This window comes from Epinephelus lanceolatus, chromosome 9 (genome assembly GCF_041903045.1).
Source record: "Epinephelus lanceolatus isolate andai-2023 chromosome 9, ASM4190304v1, whole genome shotgun sequence".
In the NCBI taxonomy this organism is placed as follows: Eukaryota; Metazoa; Chordata; class Actinopteri; order Perciformes; family Serranidae; genus Epinephelus; species Epinephelus lanceolatus.
In genome coordinates this window covers 21,166,040-21,190,798 of record NC_135742.1, presented here as the reverse complement: position 1 = coordinate 21,190,798, position 24,759 = coordinate 21,166,040, and the positions used below count along the sequence as shown (strand labels likewise).

The following is a 24,759-nucleotide window of genomic DNA, read 5'->3' as shown; positions in this document are numbered from 1 at the left end:
GGTGTTTGGTTCGAACCTAAGGGTGGGGAGCCCTTCTGTGTGGAGTTTGCATGTTCTCCCCGTGTCAGTGTGGGTTTTCTCCAGGTACTCCAGCTTCCTCCCACAGTCCAAAGACATGCAGGTTAATTGGTGACTAAATTGCCCGTAGGTGTGAATGTGAGTGTGAATGGTTGTCTGTCTCTATGTGTGAGCCCTGTGATAGTCTGCTGACCTGTCCAGGGTGTACCCCGTCTCTCAAAAATCTTGTAACAGCAGCCGACAGATGAGTTTGGTGGAGTAAAAAGTACAATATTTGCCTCTGAATTGTACTGGAGTAAAAGTATAAAGTAGCATAAAATAGAAATAGTCAAGCAAGTACAAGTACCATAAAAGTACTGGAGTAAATGTACTTATTCTCCACTGCTGGTAATTGCCTTCACAGAGCATATAATTTATATTCTTTCACTTGAATAGAGGAGATTAAGACAATAAGTTACTTTAAAGCACCAGGATTTATCTACCAATATATGCACATAAGATGAGTGGATGTGTTGTGCCTGTTACAATCATGGTAAATCACATTGGCACCTTTATTTCCCTTCAGAAAAGTGCTCTTTCTATCACAGTGTACTCAGTCTGACAGTAGAGTAGAGATTTCTAAGGAAAGTCCTGTAATGTAACAGTTATGATTCTGCCCATTCACATTATGTCATTTATTAGGTCTGTTACCACTAAAGGAACTAAGCTTCACATTCTACATTTGCCAGACCTTTTTTGGAGACAGAGAGATTGAACAATGGTCTAGAGTGTGTGGTGTCTGACAGTAAACAAGAGAGTTTTATTGCCTTTAGATTTTCTGAACGTAGCTACATGAACTTCTCTTGTCCAGATCATCTCGACAGTGTCACTGCCTCCAAAAACCTGTTTTTATTCCACAATGGTGCAGCCTGTGTAGAATATCAAACTGCAGCAGATCAGTTGGATGTGTAGATTTTGGTTACTTTGCAACATCCTGGTGCGGGCGGAAGATCTGATTAAGGTATTCACAGTGTTCGGTGTGGTCCTTCTAACAGCCCCGAGGGCTGTTAGAAGGACCACACCGAACACTGAACTTAGAGATAGCTGTGCGAGCCCCCGGTTTGCAAACAGATTTTTTCAATGTCTGAAAAAAAAAAAAAGGAATAAAATACAGCTTTCCAAACAACTAGAGATGAATAAAATAACAAAAACAAAAACCTAAATTAGAGACTGCATGTGTAACACATACCTGCCATGCTCAGATGACACTAAAGGGAGTTAATTAGCTGAATTAAAAGGTGTTGATGAATAAGAACCAGATGCTAATCTTAACTCTACCTCGCTGAAGTTATTAATAAAATTATAGCTGCTGCACAGCGATGGGTCGGGTCCGGGCATTTTTAGGCAATTCTGAGCAACAAGCAGAAGAACTGGAAGACATTTAGGAATTTAGCAACACAATATGCCTTTTGCATCAGCTGAGGCTTGAACTCACAACCTCACAACCAATTTTTGATAAATCAAAAATCTGAGAAACGTAGTTTTTGAAGGACAGTCTGAAGATTCTCTGTAGTAAGTTTGGTATCAATTGAGCAAAAATTGTGGGAGGAGATAGGTTTAAGAAGTTTTACAGTTTTTGAAAAAAAACAGAGTGATGAACTTCATAATTTTTAATAGGTTTAAATGTACAAAAGTTTCTTCAGTATTGGGGCTACAGTTTGATAGGAAGTTGTGAAGTTGTAGCACATATGGTTGATTTGTTATGAATTTTCAAAGTTTTGAACTTAGGCGCTTGCTGTAGCGCCACCATCAGGACTATTGGCTTGAGTTTACAGCTGAGGATATCTGGCATGAGACTGGACCTTTGTGCAAAGTTTGGTGAGTTTTCACCCATGGGAAGTATGATTTCCTCGAAAGAAGAAGAATACCTAGGATTACAATAGTGTCCTGGCAGCTTAGCTGCCCAGACCCTAACTATATTGTAGTTATTTATATGCAGTAAATGTGTCAGTTGTCAAAAGAAAATAAAAAGGTTAACATGCTTATGTTTTTTTACAAAGTTCTGTGTGGGCCTTGACTCCCTCAACTACAGTCTTAAATGCAGCACAGATCTAGATGCACTTTGCACAGTGCACTATTGACCAGGTCCACACAGGTGGGCTATAGATGGTGAATCTTGACAGCGAAATTGCAATGCAGCACTGGTTAGTGACGCCCCTCGCTTTGACTATGTTTCTCCTGCGGTGCAAGACGAGTCACCATTACAGGTGCAGGAAAACGCCTCACTGTGCCTCGGAAAAAAAAAGCCACTTTCCTGACTGCGTCTGCATGAAATTACAGTTTTGAATCATATGATAACTGTCATCATTCTTGCTTTATCAGGTTTTTCCCTTTCCTATGTTTAATTTTCCTCTCTGTGTTTCTCTTTCTGTCACTTTCGCACACATACACACACACACACACACACACAGCCTTAGATATTTGTGTGCTGTGCTCCATTTGCCATCACTGACTAATGCATTTCTCATAATGTAGCCTGAAATGGCCTCACATAATTGTATATTTGTCGGCACTGGAGGCTAAAGCAAGCCAAGGTGTGGGTTTGTGCAGAATGTGTTAAAGTGCAAATTTGTATGCGTGCCCATGTGTTTGTCATTGCCTATGTGTATGCACTATGCAAGTGTGTGTGTGTGTGCTTGTTTTGTGAAGCAGCCATTAGTCCTGGCCTTGGACAGCAAAGTCAATAAAAATGCTGTTGAAGGTGTCAAAGTAACTTCAGTCAAATAGGTTGCATTTATACCTCAGACATTATAATTCACTCAATATTCTGCTCGTCTGTGTGTTTTTATGTGTTGTCATGCCTCACATGGCATAATGTGCACATTAGTATGGTGAGGCCCCCTTAGAGCATGTATTTAGTCAAGCTGCTTTGTTTTATTTAATAACTCTTCGCCAGAAACAAAAGGACAGTGTTTATAAAGTTGTTTGATACCATCAGTTCTGGTGATGTTTTTTCTGACATTCTGATTAATTTCAATTAATTTAATTAAAACTAATTTCAGACAATCACCTTGATTTGGCCCACCAGGAGGGTCGCCACAAAGATGCTCTTTCTTTGCTCCTACAGTACAGTATACACGAGGAGAGGTTTAATCTTTGAAGATTCACTCAATTATATCACCTCTCTGAGGTGAAGTGGTTTGATTAATTTGCAGGTAATCATTTGAATTCAAGTAGAGCCACTAAGTGTCTCATCTACTCTGCAGGTGGAAAACAGCATGATATTAGCATACCAGATACACGGTACTGGTCCATTCAGAAGAAGAAGGGCAATTCCCATAAATCCTGAACAAGCTCGTCACGGTGTTGGAGGTATCGTTGTATCCTCAAACTCCTTTAATGCACAGTTTCTGGTCAGGACCAAATAACCTTATCTTCCCAACACAGTGTGTCCAACTTTAAGAGTCTGGCCAGTGCCCAACTGTATGGCATTGCTATCTATTATAAAACCAGTTCCCAGCTATAGAGTCCTCCATATGCTCAGGCCCCTTGAGTAGATGGGCTCTTAATTAGAGGAGCAGCTGGCTGCCCGCTAGCAAGCTAGGCTAGCAGCACAGGTGACTTAACTCAGCAGTAGCTACAGCATGTGCGGCCTGATTTTAGCCTTCCCCCCCTCCCCTTCCATGTGTGCCTGCCTGTGTGTATTAGACAAGGAGAGAGCGAGAGACAGACACTGAGTGTGTGTCGGTGTGTGTTTGTGAGCGTGTAGGAGATGCTGCGGCGTGGAGCAGGCCTATATAGGTTAGCTACCCCAGTGCATCGAGGACAGTCGGCTAGCAACAGAAAGTGTGTCTACAAGTGGGGCAGCTATTTCTACTGCTTCTGCCACTTCATGAGGTCGACCATCTCACTCATCCACTCTCCCTCTACCTCACTCTCCTTCTTTTCTGGAACGTCCTCCTACTTTCCCTCACTCGGTTGTCCTCCTCCTTCTCTTCTACCTGCTTTTGTTCGCTGATCCCTGAAAGTGCAGAACTTAGCTTTCAGAAGTTCCTCTCCTCTCCTCACCGAGGTTTCCAGGCCTCCAGGAATCCATCAGGGATTCTTCTGCCCTCGTTTCCCCACTGTCGGACAGTCTGTCCTAGGGACCGCTCCTGGCTCTCCATACAACTTTAAGCCAACTTGCCTCAAAGTTCCTCTTTAATTCAACTTTAACCGGGCTGTCTCATGTGTTGCTGAGTTCTAAAAAGGTCCAGAAAAGTAAAAGTTATGTGGATTGCTTGGAGTGCATGCTTCACTTCTCTCTGACAAGTCACACCTTGTTTGCAGATGATTGTTTGTATAAATCTTGAGTTTGAATTAAATGACAGCTGAGATGCTCATCTTGTTAGTCCTCACAGCTGTAGTTAGTAAATGGAAATTGACTGTGTTCTGAAAGCTATCATGAATAATGGACCACTTTGCATTCACAAGGCACCTATATTCTCCATTCCTCAGTCATCTGTTTTCTTGATATCTGCGTAGTTAAACCAATTTAAGACACAGTATACTGAAAAAACTGAAACACACCCCATCTACAAAATGTCAGTTCATTGACTTTGACCTTCTGCAGCTGTAAATTAAGCCAAACCTGGTTTTCATTTTTGGTACGAGGGCAAATTCCAGGAGTAAATTAGTGAGAATGCTGAAGTAGTGAATGCATGATGAAGCTTTCTAAATGGGATCCACAACCTTATTTAAAAAATTGAATCCTCAAATGAAAGTAAAGGGTCCATCACTGGTCTCCACATAGTATACACTGAAAGATTATTTTGTAGTAGTTTTGACCCTGTTAAGGTCACATATCTTACATGTTTAGATGCAGTGTGTGCACAACAGGCTCTACATCAGAAGTATCAGACTTATTTTAGTTCATGGGCCACAGACAGCCCAATTTGATCTCAAGTAGGCCAGACGAGTAGAAACATCTTCAAATATTCCCCCTTCTGTTTGTGTAAAGAAGTACAAGGACTTTCTGAATGCGTTCATCCATTTACAAAACAGATGATGAACAGCCTGAGACGTCTTCAGAAAAATAAGTTCAACTTCAACAATATGTCTCAGTGTTTCCGTATGCAGACAGTCTACTGCTCGCTGACGTGCATTGTTTCCACTCCTGTGTCACAATGTTGGCATTACCAAAACAAATGAAAGTGGAAGCCATTGAGAAAGCTGGATCAGTTATCCCTTTTCATGCGAACCATTTAAAAATAAGAACTTTTGGCAATGCTATAGGAATAGGGTTCCACCAATTCTGTCTTACAATAGAAGTCTGATACAAATTTTTTTGTACTGACGCTGCTGATGGACAATATTTTAAGTATGCATTGTTATTTCAGAGAACTATGTTCTGGTCAAGGTGGAAAAGCCTCTAAAGCAGCGTTTTACATGAAGAAGACCAGTGGTTTTCAAACCCTTTATGCCCAAGACACACTAAAGGACAAGCCCAAATCTCAAAGTACACCTGCATTTATATCTGTGCACAACAGCTTCTATAACATGTGTTAACACTCTTATCATGACACAAGACAATAAAACACAGATAAAATATAACAGGTAGCTTTTTCTACTCTCTTTTGTTTCATTGGAAGGTCGTCTTCACTGGTACTTTGTTGTAATTTGCTCGGTACAATAAAACAATCCACTCTCCCACTCACGGCTTTCTCCTTTTAATTGTCCCCATCCCTCACACTGGCTGCCAATCAGGGCTTTTGATGTGTCGCACAGTCATAGATCCCACATGCAGATGTTGACAAATAGGTTCCCGGTGAACGTTTTTTATATTAGATTATTATTATTATAATTTTGTGGTTATCTCAAAAGCCCATGGCACACCTGGACTGGTGCTGCTGCACATCTTTTGAGAAACACTAAAGTAGGCAACTCACTGTTAAACCTGCCTCTGAAACCTGGCACCTCTTTTCCTTCACAAGTGCAGTGATATTTGGTGCCATTCAGTGGATGGACCCGTTCAGGCGCCTGTGAGATGTATGTTTGACACCCCTGCTCTCCCATATTCACATGGGACTCTGGGACCTTATAAAGAGTGCTGCTTAGGAAGATCCACATATCCACCTGGAGCTGGCAAGTGGCAGTGTAGTGAGAGAGCCTAACACAAATTGAAAATTGTGGCCCGACATCCATTTTTCAGTTGTGCACTTACAGATTTCTCCTCTTTCTGTCAGTGTGCCAATGTAGAGATGGCAGCTAAGGTGAAAGGGAAACTGAGAAAGAGTAAGACAGAGAGGAAATAAAGAGCGGGGTTAGAGAGAAGAAGCGAGAATCTATTTTATGTCCCGCAGAGACTCTTAAGAGCTGGAGGTATGGTGGCTGCTTGAAAGTTTTTTAGAGGGGATTGAATCGATTGAGATTGCTTTCTTTCAGCAAGCTAATTTCATGGGCATTCTTAAAAGGAACATTTTATGGGGGGAATCAAAAGCTCTTGATGGTTAGCTCACTCTTGTTCCCTTTCTCGCTCTGTCTTTCTCACTCTCTCTCTGTCGTTTCCTATTCTCCCCAGATTTGTGCAACTTTACTTTTTTTTTGCCTCCCTTTTTTCCCTCACTCTTTTTCTCCTGGCTTCACACACTCCCCTCTCTTCATCCCCTCTCATTCTTTCGCAGCTTCTGAAAAGAATGAGAGGAGCGGAGGGATAGTTGAGGATCGTTTATTGCCTGTTTGCGGGCTATTACATTTGAATGGAGAAACATTTAAATAGATCATGCAGATTCTTTCGTCTTTGTCTCACATTCTGCTTTTTTACCCTCTCTGTTTCAAAAGGAGTGTACTGTACAGAGGTACGGAGGGACTTTTGTAGATGCAGAGGTATCATATCTTTGGGCTAGTTACGCCATTTTATACAAAGAATGAAGAAAGGAAAAACATCAGACTTGTCTCGTCGTTTCTGACGACTTGTCCATATAACTTGAGACCTGACGAGCCATCATTATAAAACATAAAAAATGCAGAGAAGTTAGGGTTAGTACGTGATTTAATGTTAATATAGATATTTTGCAGATCATACATCAGATTGTTTGACATATTAAGTTGCTGCTACTATTTGCATAGGAAGTATAAAGTATGACTAACTTTTTTATGGGTTATGCCTTGCTTTGCCACCAGCCCCTGTTCTTAAGCTCAGATTTATCATATCTCTATGATTTCAGAGACTGCTAACAGCTGTGGCAGATAAATTCTTAGATATAATTAGATACTATGCAAGAAGGCCAAAAACAACTGACAGCTAATGCCAAGGCAGGGCAGTAAAAATAGAGAATGAATAATCAAATATGTCCCTGTGTGGCCCTATAAAAAGCTGGGATGAGAATATCTGGGCAAAGGACATGTTTACTCTGCTGACATCAAATCCCAGAGCAGGACAATCCTTTATAGTTGTCTAGAAAAAAAAACCACACAGAGGCTTCCGTATACTTTAAAATGGCCTGTGCTGAAAAGAAAAGAAAAGAGCTGTTAATTTTTTTTACCTCAGAGAAGACACTTTGTACTTTGGATCTTTGGACATTTGTTCTTGCAATTGGATCTTTCCGGTGTGGTTTTCTGATTAGGACATCAGCGTATATGTCTTTACCTGGCCAGCAGACTTTATCTGTTCTTCATCCATGTGGTCTTTTATCTTGGAACTGAAGTGCGACATTAAGGGATATAGCATTTGAATTATGATTTTAACTTCCAACAATTAAGAAAATAATTTTGAGATAAACGGATAATTGTGCTGCATTCAGTTTAATGAATGAGTTCTCATTTTGTGTTGTGTTAAAAAGCCAGCTCATCCCTTTCCTTTACAGCAGTGCACTCAGCATTGCCAACTTGGTGACTTTCTAGCTCAAGTTGGTCACTTTTCAGATCCTCTCAGTGACTTTATTTTTAAAAAGCGACTACCAACTTCTCAGACCATCAGTGAAAGAGCAAGAAATACATTCATATATATTATATTGTAGTCAAGTGGCAAAATCTGGAGCTGAGAAATGAAGCCAACGCGAAAGTGCCAAAAACTGCAGTTCCTTGAACGGCCACCTGGGGCTGGCTCCAGAAGTGAGACAATCCCCATCAACCATGTTAAAATGCCCAACTTTAAAACAGAAATAAACATGTTTACAGCCTGGTACAAAAAAACTGTTGTGGTCTCTATAGTTAATTTTCCCCTTAGTGACAACTGAACATGGGGCGAATTTTCATATAACTCAACTGTTTGATTTTATTAAGACCTAAAGTTACGCATATTTAAGGGCAGGCTGCTTGAGTGACAGGCTGTCAGATCCGCTCTTCGTTCATCCACAGCTCCAACCTCTTGCCCAAATATGGTCACTTCTGGCTCCAAAAAGAACAAGATGGTGACAGCTGAACTTGATACTTCAAAATGGCAGTCCAGAGTCTCCCTATTTCTGTGTGTATATTTATACATTATAGATTATTAAGTTTAGTTTAATTATTCAAATAATTGTGATCTCAAAACTGACCAAAAATAATCAGGATTATGATTTTTGTCAATCGAGCAGCCCTAGTATATCATATTATAATAGTAAGTACCTGCAAAGTCTTTATTTGCATATCGTCATATCCACAACTTTCAACACCTGTTAGTAACTGTCAGTAAACATCACCTTGATAGTATTGTGACATATGAACTGAGGTCAGGAAGAGGTTTTTCAGGCTTTAAATTTGGAAGAACTGTATAATGCAAATGAAAGAGCAGATAATCTGAGCTCAGCTGAGTTAACTGCTTAGGAGAGTGCTCCCATTCAGTTGCAGTAATGTCACTTGCTGAATCATGCTACTTTTCAGCTGTGTGGAAATGATTGTCTCAACACTTGTACAAACCAAAGCAGAACAGTCATTGATTCTTTCTCTTTGCCTTTGTTCTGGATGTTTTTGCCCGGGGTTATTGATCCAAAGGGTCATGGGAAAAAGAAGGTTTTGGCCTAGCTTACCTTTACTCATGTCCAGCTATTATTGCAGTTTACGTTGGTGACACAGATGATGTTCAGCAGACCCCCTGTTGGCAGAACACTCCTAATGGGCTCCGCTGGTTGGTCTGCACGAACCTTCCTAGGGCTGGGGAACCCTGAATCAATATGTATGATGACATAGATCATATGAACCTGCGTCATCAGTGCTCTCCACGTCTGTGCCAATTTAAGCAGGAGGATGGAGGGTCCAGTGCTGATTGCAACTATGTAGGTCTCCAACTCCTATTCCTGTAAACTAGATCATTTTGTACAGCCGTAGTCCTTACTGAGTAATGGTGCTGCTAAGGATAGAAATAAGAAAGAAAGAGGAGGAGATGGGGGCTGAGCACGAGAGAGGCAGTTTTCTGCCCTACTTAGAGTTTTTATAAATTTTTCTTTTTGTCTGTCAGTCTTCTTGTCCTTCCATCTCTCGTCCCTTTCTTCTATAAATTTTATGATTTCCCTAATCCTTCTTTTCTTCCTTTCCCTTCCTCCCTCCATAAAAATGCCCTTGATTTTCCTTTCTTTCTCTCTGCACATATTCTCTTTGCTCTGATCTCTCTCCATCTTCATAATGCTCCTCCTTTCTCTGTCCCCAGCCTTACCACCTTTTCTGTCTTCATCTCCCCTCCTTCCTCTGCCATATCCTTCTTGCTTTTAGTCTGCACATCTTCTCAAACATTTGCTTCCTTTCCCTATCCTTCTCCTCTCCTTCCATGGTCTGACTCTTGCGCATGTTTCTCATCCATTCCTTGATATCCCTCTGCTGCGCCTTCCTACATTCTCATCTTTATGGTTGGCCTTTCACCTGTATACCTCTCTGCTCACATTTCCACCCTCCCTCCTCTCCCTTCTCTCCTTTATTACCGTTACTCTTTCGCCCTGCCTTGCCCCGCCCTGTCACTGCTCATCCTCCATTACAGTTCCTCTACAACTCTTGTTAACCCTCTCCTCTCCTCTCCTTCCTTTCTGTCTGCAACTTTTATTATTACTCTCACTGAGTAGTCGGTGTTTGTGTGGTGACTGATATTTCCACACAGTTTTCACGTTATAGTGAGAGCTTTTTGCTGGTGCATTCACTTGCTCACATTGTATGATTTGAAAGAGGAATTATAGATAATTATTGTGGCTGCATAATCACTTCCTGCTTGCCAAACAAGAGAGGTCAGTCTGAACTGAAACACTTATTGTAATTTAAAAGGATTAGTACTTGTCCCATTGGATGTTGAGTGTGTTTAATCCTGTTTATGTGCTGATCCACTTCAATTTGTGTTCGTTATTTAAGTTCAATGTAAGAGTTAAAGCTGATGCCAGCTAGTAGAGGAGTTGTGATAGTAGATGTGGAGGAGATGGTCATTTAAGTGTGATGGCTCCTGATTGTAAAATGGGGTTACAAGATCAAAGGCAGACAGGTCGTGAAGGGGCTTCTTATCCCTGCACTGGTGTTGGCCTGCACTCCACGGGGGTTTTAAGACACTGCTGGACATGGATAGATAGATAGATAGATAGATAGATAGATAGATGGATGGGCAAATAATGTAAAGGCTGTGTCTAGGGGAATAGGGTATTTTATTGCAGTTTTATGTCACCATCAATTTTTACTGTTCAAGACCTCTTTCCGTCTGCCTGCTAGAATTAGTGCTAAATGTGTGCGCTTGTGTGTGTGTGAGAAATTTAACTTAATGTTTTAATATAAGTGGTAGAAAAGCAATGTGGTAATGGGACATTGGACAGCATTAAATAGTTTCTTTGGATCAGCAGGTATCTGTGGTCATAAGGTATACTGGAAGGTTGAACAGCATTTTAATAGTTCAACTAAATACGAGTAGGTGTACACTCACCTGCACATTACTTTTTAACACATTCTTTATATTCCTCATCCAAAATCCTTAACAAACTGCATTGGAAATATTAGATGGTTACACCATGGCTGTTATTGACTCTTTTTTTGATTCAGATTAGCCAACATACACATCAAATAATGAGCTTTACAGATGCTGGCAGGCAGATTCTGTTATCTGGGGATAGAGCCAGGCTAGTATATTTCCCCTATTTCCAACCTTTGTGCTAAGCTGAGATAAGCTAACTGGCTACTGGCTGTAGGTACGCAGTTAGTGGCATGTGTGGCATACCAAGACGCTGATTTAACAGCATCATTACTACTCAGGTGTGCCTGGGGATGGTCACAATAAAAGGCTACTCTTAAATGTCTAGTTTTATCACACAACACAATGCCACAGATGTCACAAGTTTTGAGGGAGCATGCCATTGGCATGCTGACTGCATATTGCCCATGAACTGAATGTTCATTTGACTACCATAAACCGTCTCTAATGTTGTGTCCATAAATTTGGCAGTACATGCAACTGGTCTAGAGAGCTGGCTCAGGACCTTCACATTCAGCCCTTTTTACCTGCAAGATCATGCAATTGTGCAAACCAAGCTGCAACCTCCAGGGCTGAAAAATGAAGCCATTGTGAAGGTCCAAAACATGCAGTTCCTCCAATGGGTGCTTGAAGCTGGCTCTAGAAGCAGTTAAATCCCCATAGACACCCAAGTGAAAATGGTCAGCTTTACAGCAGAAATTAAAATGTTGACAGCCTGGTACAAAAGACATTTTTGTTCTCTATAGCTAATTTCCCCTTCATAACAACTGCACAGGGGTGAATTTTTATATAACTCACCAAATTACATTTTATAAAGGCTTAAAGTCAGGCATATCTAAGGGTGGGCTGCTTTGAAAGACAGGCTGACTGATGAAAGTGTTTTAGGCTTCTCAGTAAGATCCTTCTCTCACTCCTCCACAGCTCCAGCATCTTGCCCAAATATGGTCACTTCCAGCTCCAAAAAAACAAGATGGCTACAGCCGAAATGCCATTATTGAGGCTTCATAACAGCAGTCCACAAACCAATTGGGTGACATCACAGTAGCTACAGCCATTATTTTTAGTCTATGGTGCAAACCAGCTGTTGAGGTAGCTGGTGTCAGATGATCTTCCAGGTGAAGACGCTGGATGTGGAGGTCCTGAGCTGGTGTGTTCACACACGGTGTTTGGTTGTGAGGCTGGTTGGATATACTGCCAGATTCTTCAAAACAATATTGGAGATCGCTTATGGTATTGAAATGAACATTAAGTTAACAGGCAACAGCTCTGGTGGACATTTCTGCAGTCAGCAAACCAACAGCACGCTCATAAGACTTGCAGCATCTGTGGCACTGAGCTGTGTGATCAACCGCACATTTTAAAGTGATCGTTTAATGTGACCATCCCAAAGCACAACTGTGTAGTAATGATGCTGTTAAATCAGCATCTTGATATGCCTGGTATATGTTGGCAAAGTCCTCACTAACAAAAATTTGTAAGCAAAATTTGAAAGAACTGAACCTTTTGTGTGCATTAAAAGAATATTAGATCTTTAAATTAAACTCGTAAAAAATGAGAGCTATAACAAAAGTGTTTATATTTTTGTTCAGTGTAACTTTCGCCAAGGGAGAATATTGTATGTCAGAAATATTGAAATATTCCTTTAACTTCATTTTGTTGCTATGATGCAGCCACACCACGTTGTACTCCTTCTATATTACTATACACTTTACCTTTTATCTTAATAATAGTTATACTTTAAATAATAAAACTAATGTTTAAAACCAGGCAACAAGACCACTCATTGCCAGCTCACTTAAGGCCTGTTTGCAGTCAAAAGTATTGTTAACACAGGATTATGTAACAATGTTACCATGACATGGCATCCAAACATTAAGCTTGCAAGATTAACAATACGGTGTGCTTATATGTCCACTTAAAGCTAAGCTCCTGTGCAGATGCTACATATTGAGGCTAAAGGAAAATTAATACTGCTGGCCTATTAATAAGCAGTCAGCAAAATGCAGACATCATATAGGAGTCCTCGAAATTAATAACTATCACAGTAGCAGGGTAACGGATTATCATTTAAATGCAAGTTTATAGACAAGCTGGGTTTTCTCTGGTATCTTAAACGAGGATGTCGTGTTTACTAATTGTATTTCTTCATGCGGTTTTTTTCACTGTTGCGGAATTCAAAATAATTAGTAACAGGAATAGAGCATTGCCAGCTGGGACAACATTAATACGGATAGAAAATACCATGGAAATACTGTTATTTGGGCATTGTGCATACATGTTTGCACAGTTGCCTAAAAACGGTGTCCTTGTCTCATGGCTTCTAAGCACATTGTTGTGGAATTGGTATAACGTTTCTAGTTTTTGGCAAGCAAATAGCTGTGTGGGAACATGAAGAACACCCCTGTGTGGGAACATGAAGAACAAACCACCAGTATTTATAAACCCTGTACTTTGCTGCTGCGGTGTCACCCACTAGCTCTATTTTTTCTTCTGTTCATCAAAACTGGTGTCAGTGACGCAAAGCACCTTACACTTTTCATCAGTATTACAGGAAGGAGGCAAGCCAGTGCACATTGCCAGCTCTTTGAATAGACAGCAGCAGACATGTGCTGTAGCTGTGAGTGAGCGAATGATTGAAAGAATGAATGAATGAACTAAGTAGGCACCTGAAAACTGTACTTACAACTGTAGCCATGTATCTACAGATGACAGAATGACCCAGCATTCAACTCCGTATGCTGCTTTCTATCAATGACAGTGTATATACATTTGTTCACTTTGCACAGACCTGTTTGCAGTTATTTACATGTAATGGGAAATGACAGTCTGCCACTGATAAATACACATTTGGGGGTAGGCGGTGTCAAAGCTTGATTTATGATTGCTGTGAAATATACCAAACTATTGCTTTCTTTGTTGATCTAACAACAACCTCCTCTCTGTTTCCGCCCCCCCTTTTCTTTTTTTTTTATTGGTTGCTCTTTGTGTCAACATGTCTTCTGTTTCCAGGGCATCAAGGCGCATGGGAGCGCCACTTTGTCATCAAGGAGACAGCTGAGTGAGTGTCTGTGTTCTGATATCACCTGACTGGACGTGACTGTGTCTTGTAGTGGTCTACCTTAATGTACCGTACTAGATGGGAGAACAGGGGGTCTTGGTACTGAGGCTTGATTAATCTACACGGCTCTACAGGCTGATTAAACTCTGATCTGCAGTTGTTTTACTTCACAAATCGGCTAATACGGTGCTTATTATATTTGTTTTCCACAATCAGAATAAATGAAGTTTCTCAATGCAGTAATAATGGGGTTTTACACACTTTACACACTTGAGTTCAACAGTAATTAATGACTGGTTTAAGTGGAATGTACTCAAAAAGATGGAACATTAAAACAGACACTGTCAAAGAATCCAGTGCTGGTTATGTGAAGTGAAACAATAGTGGATGGGTTCAGGCGAGCCGGTTCATGTATCAGTCAATCCTGGTATGGAGACCCTCTGAGTGAAGAATGCCACCTGCACTGCCCTGTCCTGTAATGTAGACAAGAATGCTGCCTATTGTACCTATTTTAATTAATCCTACCCAGCGTGATGGTGACCCTAAAGGATATTGGCACCAGGATAATCCCTTTTCTGGTTTAAATCAATGTAACAGAACAGCTCTGTCTGTTGGAAGTCAATTTAAAGACAGTGTAAGATTTTCTGTGTTTTAAGTCAGAGGAGAGAAAAAAAATCTCTGTTCCATCATAAATCAGTGGTACAGATAATTTCTCTTTTATTGCAATCCAGTGGTGCAGATCATTTCTGTTTTAAGCCAATGATCTTGACAAATGACACAGTTTCAGATATTGAACAATGTGAGGAACACTCAGGATTTAGGGTATTGGAGTGCTTGAAATGCAAAATCAAGCATACCTGAGAGATACTAGCTCATCTGAAAGGGACCAAAATGTGTAGTTTGCTCCAATGCGCTAACTGTATCATCAACTAGGTGTCACTCCCAACTCGTCAAGTACCATTCTCGGAACCCATCGGCTATATTCGGCGTCTGACTTCCGGTAGATGGTGATACAGCCTCTGAGGGCAGACCCCCGATTTTTTGGCGGAGGAGGCGAATTTCCATTTCCGACTTCCGTTCATATATATAAGTAAATATGCTGAACCATTGCGATGGATTCAGAGTTTGCAGTGACACCAATTATGTTCCGCCTCGTTAGTTCACCGCACGGGCCGTTTAACCTGGCAACAACTGCAGCCAGCTCAAACGTGATTGGTCAATATCACGCGGACTACAAACAGCCTACAACCAGAAACCAGGGCTCTTCCGCTCTTCTTCCGGAGGTAAGATCTCCAGGGTTTGCCTACAGACTCTACATTCACTGAATGTAGAGTCTGTATATAGAGACTAGTCAAGTACCAACACGTGGTCAGTGGCCTGTGATTGTCAAACACCAATGCACCAAGGCACCCTTTAACAATAGTATGGAAGGTGACGGGCAGGGTCATTTGAGAACTCTACAACCAGCTACTGCAGTTCAAAGAACGCCCAAAACTGACATTGCAGGGGTACCTAGCACATCATATTTGATGTGATGGGCTAACGACCAAGTGTCTGTATATGACGAGTTGGGTGTGAGAATGCGCTGTTTTCATACATGCTGTATTTATAAGATGCTATTCGCTCTATGCAGTTCTATAACAGAGATTGCCACATGGCGTCCTAACGGCTAACCAGCCGATGAGGGTTTTGAAATTACAGTATACAGTCACCATGGTTTTTTAAAGGTGCACTTTTTCCCTCCCTCCCTTATTCTCCCCTCTATTTTGTGGAAATGTTCTCACTTCTGGAAACTCATTAACAGCCCTCCAACATAAAAAACACTAAGACATGAGCTTATTGTAATTTGCAGTGAAAATAAGGTAGAGCTCATGATAATGGGTTTGCATTTTAAATACCGCACTGCACAAAAAAAATGTTATGTTGCAGGGGAGTTCAGGAATTTCCCAAAGTGAAAACGCCTCTGGGGAGGAAAGCTAAACAAAGTGTACTTCTTTCTCATGTCTCTTCCCCGCTTCCTGCCTACCTACCTACCTACCTACCTACCCGCACTGTGCTGGATTGTACTGAAATTGAGCATGCCATTAAGAGCACCGATGTGTGTGTATGCAGTGTCCCAGCCCTCCTCTTCCTGAACATGCGTGAGCTTTTACCCTGTCTGCCATTGCACTATGAACTGTAGCCCCACCTGTCACAGCACTATAGACCCTCTTATTGACCTGTGTGCCCTGTGACCTTACCCAGACGGGCTTTGACCACATTCCAGTTAAACACACTTGATTGCGTAACACTCGCACACACATTCATACATGCACACACAGACCAGACTCCACAGATCCACACTCAATATGACACATCTTAAGTTAACCATAAAGTACAGTGGATGTGTTGCTGTCATTTGATTTGTGTGTGTGAGCGTGCGCACATGTGCTTCTCAGGGATATAACCCCTGTGTTTGAAGGTCAATGCATAAAGAGACAGTAAGAGCCATTAGAGCATCGTTTGTTTTCTCCATTTGCACAAGGGCACCTACGCAGTTCCATGTCTGTGTACGTTTGTTTGTGTGTGTGTGTGTGTGTGTGAGTGTATATATATGTGTATATGTATGTGTGTGTGTGTGGTTGAGTTATTTTTATACAAACATCCAGATTTGCTGCAAGGAGTCCCTCATCATCTTTGTGTGTGTGTGTGTGTGTGTGTGTGTGTGTGTGTGTGTCCTGGTGATTCTTTTTGCTCATTAAACTCTTCAAGGACTGACAGTAATGCTGTGCTGTTGAATTATTAGTCACTTCTGGACCTGTTGCAGGACAAACAACATTAATGAGCTAAACACCATTTATTCAGCAAGGTGAAACCAGGTGGCAGCCACCATGACTAAGTGCTGAAGCCAGAAAAGCCTCATGATGCAGTTCTTATAATGTCCACTAGATGCTTGTGCCAAAAAAGACACAGACTGTATGTGCTGTAAATTAATGGAAGAGACCCCTGACTTCTCTTTAGAAGTACAAAGGCAGTATTTTTCTCCATAGCAACAGCTAATTGCACCTGTTTTTATGTGTGTCTTGGCGGCAATTTTGCAAATTATAGCTCCATCAAGGAGTCATTAGGGTTAAAGAGGTGTGTGTTTGGGCCAAATTTGCATCTCAAGCAGTGACAAAATGCATGATGCTCATTCACCAAAGCTGAGCTCCTTTTAGGCTCCGCCAACTTTGGATTTTCATCCTCCAGACAAATAGCAATGTGGCGCTAAAGTCTAGGCATCATAAAGCTGCACAGACACCACATCTATTCTGCACTCTTAAAACTCTGACTAAAGCCGTAAACTGTTACATTAGGGCGAAGGGTTTTGCAGTGCCTCATAAAGGCCTGACAGAAAAGCCTCTAGGTGGAGAGCTGTCTGAACTTTCATGAATTAATTTGAATTGTAAATACATTGACTCTTTGATTCAGTGCCTTCTAAATATACATCTGTGTTTGTTGGTTGCCCGGCAAAGTCAGTGCTTGTGTTGTGTGTGTGTGTGTGTGTGTGTGTGTTTATGGGGCTGGTGGAGGTGGTTCGCTTATATCGACATAGTGAGACGGGGTAGCAGGTGGAGAGAGTAAAAGAGTGCGTGTGTCTGCGTGCGTGGGTATGCAAGCCTGCCCAGTGGCAGTCACGCCGAGATGAAAGATTCCTTTACCCAGGTGGAGGACGCATGCCGGAGGAAATGTTGTGTATGTGTGTGTTTTGCACATGTGTCTGAGTTGTCCCTTCCGGGGTTGAATGAGGGCAAGAGCGAATCCCTATTTTGAGGGTTTCGGCATGTGTGCGTGCATGTGTGGCCGTATCACGTCTTTGATCCTCTGTTTTGGGTACCCATTGTGGTTCCCTTGTTGCCTGCCTCAGACAGGCAGATGATAAAGTACAGGTGTGTGGGTGTGTGCATCTGTGGATGTGGTTTCCAGCTAGAGACAGATATTGTCAAGGTAAAACTGGATACATCCAACTGGCCCCTGCCATCTGCAGGTGGTGCTTTTGAGAGGAGGCAGAAGCCAAATAATTCCCAAAAACCACACACACAAGAACCTCAGAGGTGGGAAGCTGTCTGTGTGGGTGAGTGTGTGTGTATGTTTGCGTGTGTGTATCCACACATGAGGCTAGCTCCAGTGCTGGCTAGCTGCCAGAGCACTTATCTAACTCTGATCCACAGCGCTACTCGCTGTGACTCCTAATTATAGACAGAGGCACTCAAACAGACACATATACACACAGTCTCTACATGCTCTCCTGTGTACCATTCACACTAATGAGCCACTCTCCCTGAGGAAGTACCCGCACTCCTTTCCGCTCCTTGATAGCGGCTACCAGGACCACCTTCAATGCCCTCCTCCCTCCTAATCCTCTACTCGGAGAGAGGAAGTTGGACCCATACATACAAAGGGACACAGAGACATACAGGGAGGCTAAGTTAGATAGAATTAGGGATGTAAGGACAAAAAAATGATGCTGGGAGACGTTTGAGAGCTGAAGAAATGCAGCAAGAAATGGAGCAAAAAATGAGAGGATGAAAGAAAGCTGCCGTGGGGAGCGGAGGAGATGAGAGAGATGGACTGCCAAAAAGCCAACAGATAGAGATCATGATGAGAGAATGGACGACAGGGGAGTTGGAATGGCTTGTGAGAAGAGCAGAGAAGGAGGAGAAGAGATGGAGAATATTTGTTCTGTTTACTTATTGAGATCCAGGATGCATGATCACAATCCCCCCCTGCAGTCCCACAGGCTTTCTCTGCCTCCCTCTATCTTTCTGACTCCCTCCCTTTCCTTGTTTCCTCCTTTATCGCTCTCTGTGTTTTCTCTCCTCTTTCTTTGTCCACACCCCCTCTTCCTCCTCCTTCATATCACATCATGGCGAGGATGGCACTCAGTCAGCTGCTTAGATCCTTCAGCATTGAGCTCAGGTTGCATTAGCTTGTTATACATCACCACGAAATATGTTTTATTCAATGAAAATATCCTCCCGCAAAATACTGAAATTGTAAGCAGAAGCTCAAATCTCAAGTTGTTTAAGTGAAGGCAACATTACTTCTCATGTTTACAGATAGCCCAAGCATTAACAAGCTATTTACAGCTTCCAAACACAGCTTTTTTAACAGCTGTGCTGAAATTCTGTTTTCAAATACACCATACAGTGCATTTAACTTGCCTTACACAGCCCTTAAAGCTTAATGAAATATTCCCAGTTAATCTATAATTATTCGTCTATATGTGTCTTCTTCCTGTGCCCTCCAAATAACTTTTTCAAGGTAACACCACCTCCTCCTTCATCTATACGTAGTGCTGACAGAAGAGAACAAAGCAAACAGAACAGGACAGGACAGAAGGGACCGCGGTGGCTACTGCTGCGTACCTCTCTTCCCGGCTAACCCCACCTAGCCCCAGGGGCAGCACAGTGGAGAGAGGGGGCTGTCGGCAGAAGGTGTGCATGTGTGGGTGTGTGTGTCAAAGACAGAAGAACACAGAGAGAGAGAGTGTGCATGTGCTTGTGTGGGAGTCTCTGATCTGTGCCCCCATGTATGGCTCTCTCCCCCACGGGCAGGGCAGAACGGCGCAGGGAGGCGGGCACCTAACTGGGCACAGATGGCAGCAACAGACAGGGACGGTGGAGACATAAACACGTTAATAAATAATTATCCAAACAATGACACCGGCTACACCGGAGTAGGCGGGAGGGGGACAGAAGGACAGGAGGGGAGAAGGAGACTTTAAGGGGAGGACATGAGGAAAAGCCAAAGATGAGGAGAGGATTTGAGAAGGCCAGGAGGAAGAGTGACAGAGAGGGTAAAGGAACAGGACAGGATGGGAGGATGGGAAGGGGGAGGAAGTAAAGAAAAGAAGGAGAAGCAGTCAAGTCAAGGACAAGGGAAATGAAGGACAAATAAAATAACAAAGGCGACTGTGGACGAGAATAAAATGTGTGAGCTCCAATAAACATTAACAGCTGTTGATATTACAGACACCATATGAGAATGGTAAAACTTAACAAAGACTAAGTAGGTGAATTTTGAGCTGCTACTTTACAGAGTCCACAGATCCGAAGTCCATTGGCGGTTTGAGTATCAAAGAGTTCAGGAGCTACTCTATAACCTCAAAGGCATGGTCTCCTTTAGCTTTACGCGTGGAGCTCTTATAAAGGAGTTAAAAGGATTGGGCAGGGTTACTAGGAGAGCAAAATCAAAACAAAAGTATTAAAGGAAATACAGGGTAAAAAGAGCAGAGGGGAGAGAGTCAAGTTTAGAGGAAAAGATGAGACAAGGTGAAGGATATAGATCCATGAAGGTAGGAGAGAGGATAATGATAAGGGAGTGGGGAGGGTGGGGGGAGCCAGATACTGTACTTAGAAAGGAGAGGTGAAAGACAAATGAAAGCAGAAAAAAGTGAACAAAGTTGTGAAAGCTTTTGGAGGATGAAGCACCCAGTGTGGTATGTAGGCCTGTCATCATAACTTTGCTTTTGCTGGACAATGTATTGCCCCAGAAATTATTGCCATGAATGATGTTAACGTCATTTTGAGACCATTTTATGCCACTGATATAATTGTAATAACACGATAATGCAAGTGTGCTCTTTCAAAGAGCAATAACCTTACAATTCTTAAGAATATTCAGACATTGGAAATGGACTGTGAAAAATTGGTGCCAGTAATTAACGTCTGTTGATATAATATCTGTTAACATATACAAGAAAGTATTTATAAAATTATAGTACCTGGGTAGTGACTGAAAGAATGAGATTGCACATACAAGCGGCTAACATGAGTTCCCTCAGAAGGGTGGCTGGGCTCAGCCTTAGAGATAGGGTAAAGAGCTTGGATATCTGGAGGGAGGTCAGAGTGGAGCCGCTGCTCCTTCACGTCGAAAGGGGTCTGTTGAGGTGGACCGGGCATCTGATCAGGATGCCTCCTGGGCGCCTTTCGTTGGAGGTGTTCTGGGCACGTCCCACTGGTAGGAGGCCCCAGGGCAGACCCAGAACATGCCGGAGGGATTATATAACTCACCTGGCCTGGGAACACCTTGGGGTCCCCCAGGAGGAGCTGGAAAGTGTTGCTGGGGAGAGGAACGTCCGGGGTGCTTTGCTCGGCCTGCTGCCCCTGCGACCTGGCCCTAGATAAGCGGATGAAACTGGATGGATGGATGGATGGATGGATGGAGTACCTTTATAGGAGTTTAAAATCTGAAATTACTTCGTTTGAGTATTATAACAAAATTTGGCCAGCAAAAAACAAAATCAAGTGATGCCTCTTGTGACTAATAGACAAGCTTAAAAAAGCTCCAGCAGGGCCGTCGGTGGGTTAGTGGATAGAGCAGGCGCCCCATGTACAAGGCTGTTGCCGCAGCGGCCCAGGTTCGACTCCAGCCTGTGGCCCTTTGCTGCATGTCATTTCCCCTTTCTCTCTCCCACCTTCACGCTTAACTGTCCTATCTATAAAGGCAAAAATGGCCCAAAAAATATCTTAAAAAAGCTCCAGCTCCACTGCAGTTACCTCCATGGAGCTGGGCGGTTTTGCTGGTGGATTTATGGAGGGAGGCATTAAGTTGTTTGAAGATAAAACTACAAACAATGGACTTTTTAGCTCATTGCAAGGCGTTGGCAAGCTAATGATCATCAGGACTTTGACACTCTAGAAACACAGCTGCAGGCTACCGGACACTGGTAAGCTATGCTGTGTCGTCTTTGAAGTGTTTATTTTTCTTTGTACTCAAGTAGGTGAATACACTGTGTGTAGGCAAATCAGTGCACCAATGTCTATAATGGTTTATGCTGGCATCGTGTTGATGATATTCTCATGTAAACAAACACGCATGTAAACACAACTGCCAATATTGAGGTCAGCAAAATGATCGCGGTTATGTTCATGCATTGTATGATAAGTCCATAATGTAATGACAGGCCTATGTGTGTCTAAGTGTGTCCCCAGGTTACCAAAAACACCAAATATGCCAGGCTGAATTTTGGAGAAATGTGTTTTTAATGAAAAACCAAACATTCAAAATGATTGCCGGAGAAGTACAGCCAGAAAAACATGACTTCTTGGGCTTTAATATATGCGCAGTGTGCGCTGCAGCGCCCGTGCGTTTCTGCACAAGTGTGTGCCTTGTTGCTGACCTATAACTGCTCTTATCAGTAATGAATGAAGAGAGGTTCTTTCTGCCTCTTGGCTCCCTCTCCTCTCCTTCTCGAACTCTCCATCTTTCCCTCTGTCCTTCTTTTTTTCATCCGCCACCTGTTTCTCTCTCCCCTCTGTCCTTTCGCCTCGCCATCATTTTCTCTCTCCCTCCTGCTCCTCCCAGCTCTCCAGCCCTCAGTACCAAACACGATATCTGTGGTCACATATTTATTTATTTGAGTAGCAAGTTTACATAATTAGGAGCCCAGAGTTTGACTGTAGCAGGCGTGTGTGTGTGTGTATGTGTGTTGGTGCTTTCTGGCTCTCAGCCCCTTTAGATATGTTCCAAAAGGTCGAGACCAGATTAACATTTTAACTCAGGCGTCGAGAGGCATCTTTCTCTCTCCTTCCCTCACTTTCTCACTTCTTGCCCATTTTGACTCTATTCCGTCTCATTTTGTTTCATATCAAGTCTCATTTCACTCATATATATATATGTAATGTTCCCTCTACTTGATACAGTCACACTGTGTTCAGCACTCTATGGTAACTTAATTGTGTGCCATATTTCCTCTTTACTATGCTGCCCTCTGTGCAGCCTTCCTTGCATTCACCTTGAATGATGAATTCATAATGGCTCACATCCTCATTGGATATTCTACAGCTTTAAACGTATCAAAAAAGTGAGGGCAACAATGAAATGGCCACACTTCTAGTCATTATTCTTTCTTATCGGAAGGAGTATTTTCTTTGCGTGCATAAGCGTCATAATACTACATGTTAGACTGAAGCAGCACTGTTGGGGGGGCATTTATGGAGGGGCACTGATTAATGCATGAAATTTTTCTTTTTTAAAGATTATTTTTAGGGCATTTTACCTTTTTTTTGTGAACACTAAAAAAGAGACAGTAAGGGGGGATGTCCACCGAAGCAGTTTTTCCTGGGGCCAACTTATTATTTTAACACCAGCAGCATGATGAGGCATTTATCGTCTGCTCTGCATTGAGCACTGCCCGTTAGGCTTTTTTCTTTTTCCTGAGCACTGAGAGTTGAAAAATATTCATCCCTCTGTGAAAGGCTGTGCTCGTCACTGTTCAAACACAGTTAAAGAGGGATAAATGCCACAAAGACCAACAGTCACGTTACATGCAAGTGCTGAACAACAACAATGGAAATGTGGTACTTTTCTGTATATATATTATATACAGTAAACTACCAATAAAAACACCATAAAACTACAATAAAAACAGTGAACATAGGCCAAGACCAGATAAATCAGAGTTTGTAATAAAGCTAAATAAATAATAAGGTTGATAAAAAAGGATAGAAACTAGACACACAACAGATTGACTGTTAAAAAAGCCTTCCTGTAATAGTATGTTTTGAGGAGTGTTTTAAACAAAGACACCGAGTTTGCCAACCTAAGTTCCTCAGGTAAGGAGTTCCACAGCTGTGGGGCTCTAACGGAAAATGTAGGAACAGTTAGGAGGGTCCTACCTGAGGAGTGCAGTCAGCAGCTAGACTCATAGAGCGAAAGTAAATCTATAATGTATGTTGGAGCAAGGCCATGTAGGGGTTAAAAAGTAATTAGTAAAAGTTTAAAATCAAATCTATTCTTAACAGGTATCCAGTGTTGCATTGCAAGAGTGGGAGTTATATGGTCTTGTCTATTGGAATTAGTTAAAAGTCTCGCAGCCAAGTTTTGAACAAGCTGGAGACGGGAGGTGACCTTTTGGCTGAGCCCTGAATGAAGTGAATAACTGTTATCCAGACGTGATGAGATAAAAGCATGAATTACTTGTTCAAGGTGTGCTTGAGATAAAAAATGTTTTACTTTTGCAGTGTTTCTAATTTGATGGAAGCACAATTGCACAACCTTGGTTATTTGTATGTCGAAACAGAGCTCAGAGTCAAAGATGACACCCAAATTGCGGGCAGGGTGCTGTACATTGGAGGACAGATTACCAAGGTTCTTTTTTAAATCAGAGGTTAAAAAAAGAAAATGACATCAGATTTGGGCTCATTGAGCTGTTGGAAGTTTTTTGATATCCAGCACTCCATATATGAAAGACAAGCCATAACAGAGAGACTGTCACTACTAGTCAGTGGAATAAAGTTGTGTGTCGTCTGCATAACTGTGGAAATTAATGTTATAACTACGGATTATCTGACCCAGAGGAGGCATATAGATAGAAAACAGGAGAGGACCCAGATTGACCCCTGGGGAACACCACCAGAGAGGTGGGGCTGGAGATGAGGAATATCCTCCCATTACAACAGCAACAACATTTATTGATTTATGTTCTCCCGAGAACCCACATAGACTGGCAGGTCCGTCGTATGTCCTAATATGTTTCAGCCTTCCCGTCACCCAGAGCAAGTACTCTATGTTGTGCTGATGTTTTTAATTCAGCAGGTATTCTGTGTCATGGCAACCAGACGCAACTAAAGCTTCACAGCTGAAAAATGCTGCACCTCAAAAGCGCTCTCAAAAGCTCTCAGCTGGGCACTTCCTGAGGAGCACCTGCTGGGAAAAGAACGCCTTAGTGACATGGGGCTTTAAGGTGAGGGAGAAAGAGAGGGGAGGATGTGCAGCAAAGGGCCTGGGCTGGGATCGAATCTGGGCCGCGGTGGTAAGGACTGAGCCTTAATTGTACGTGCTTTACCAA

General features: G+C 42.2%; 1 protein-coding gene across 2 annotated transcripts in view; it reads left to right on the top strand.

Moving 5' to 3' along the window:
* The window catches only part of ccser1 (coiled-coil serine-rich protein 1), a 188,157-nt gene that overhangs the window by 102,615 nt on the left and 60,783 nt on the right, over positions 1-24,759 (top strand). The window lies entirely within an intron of this gene.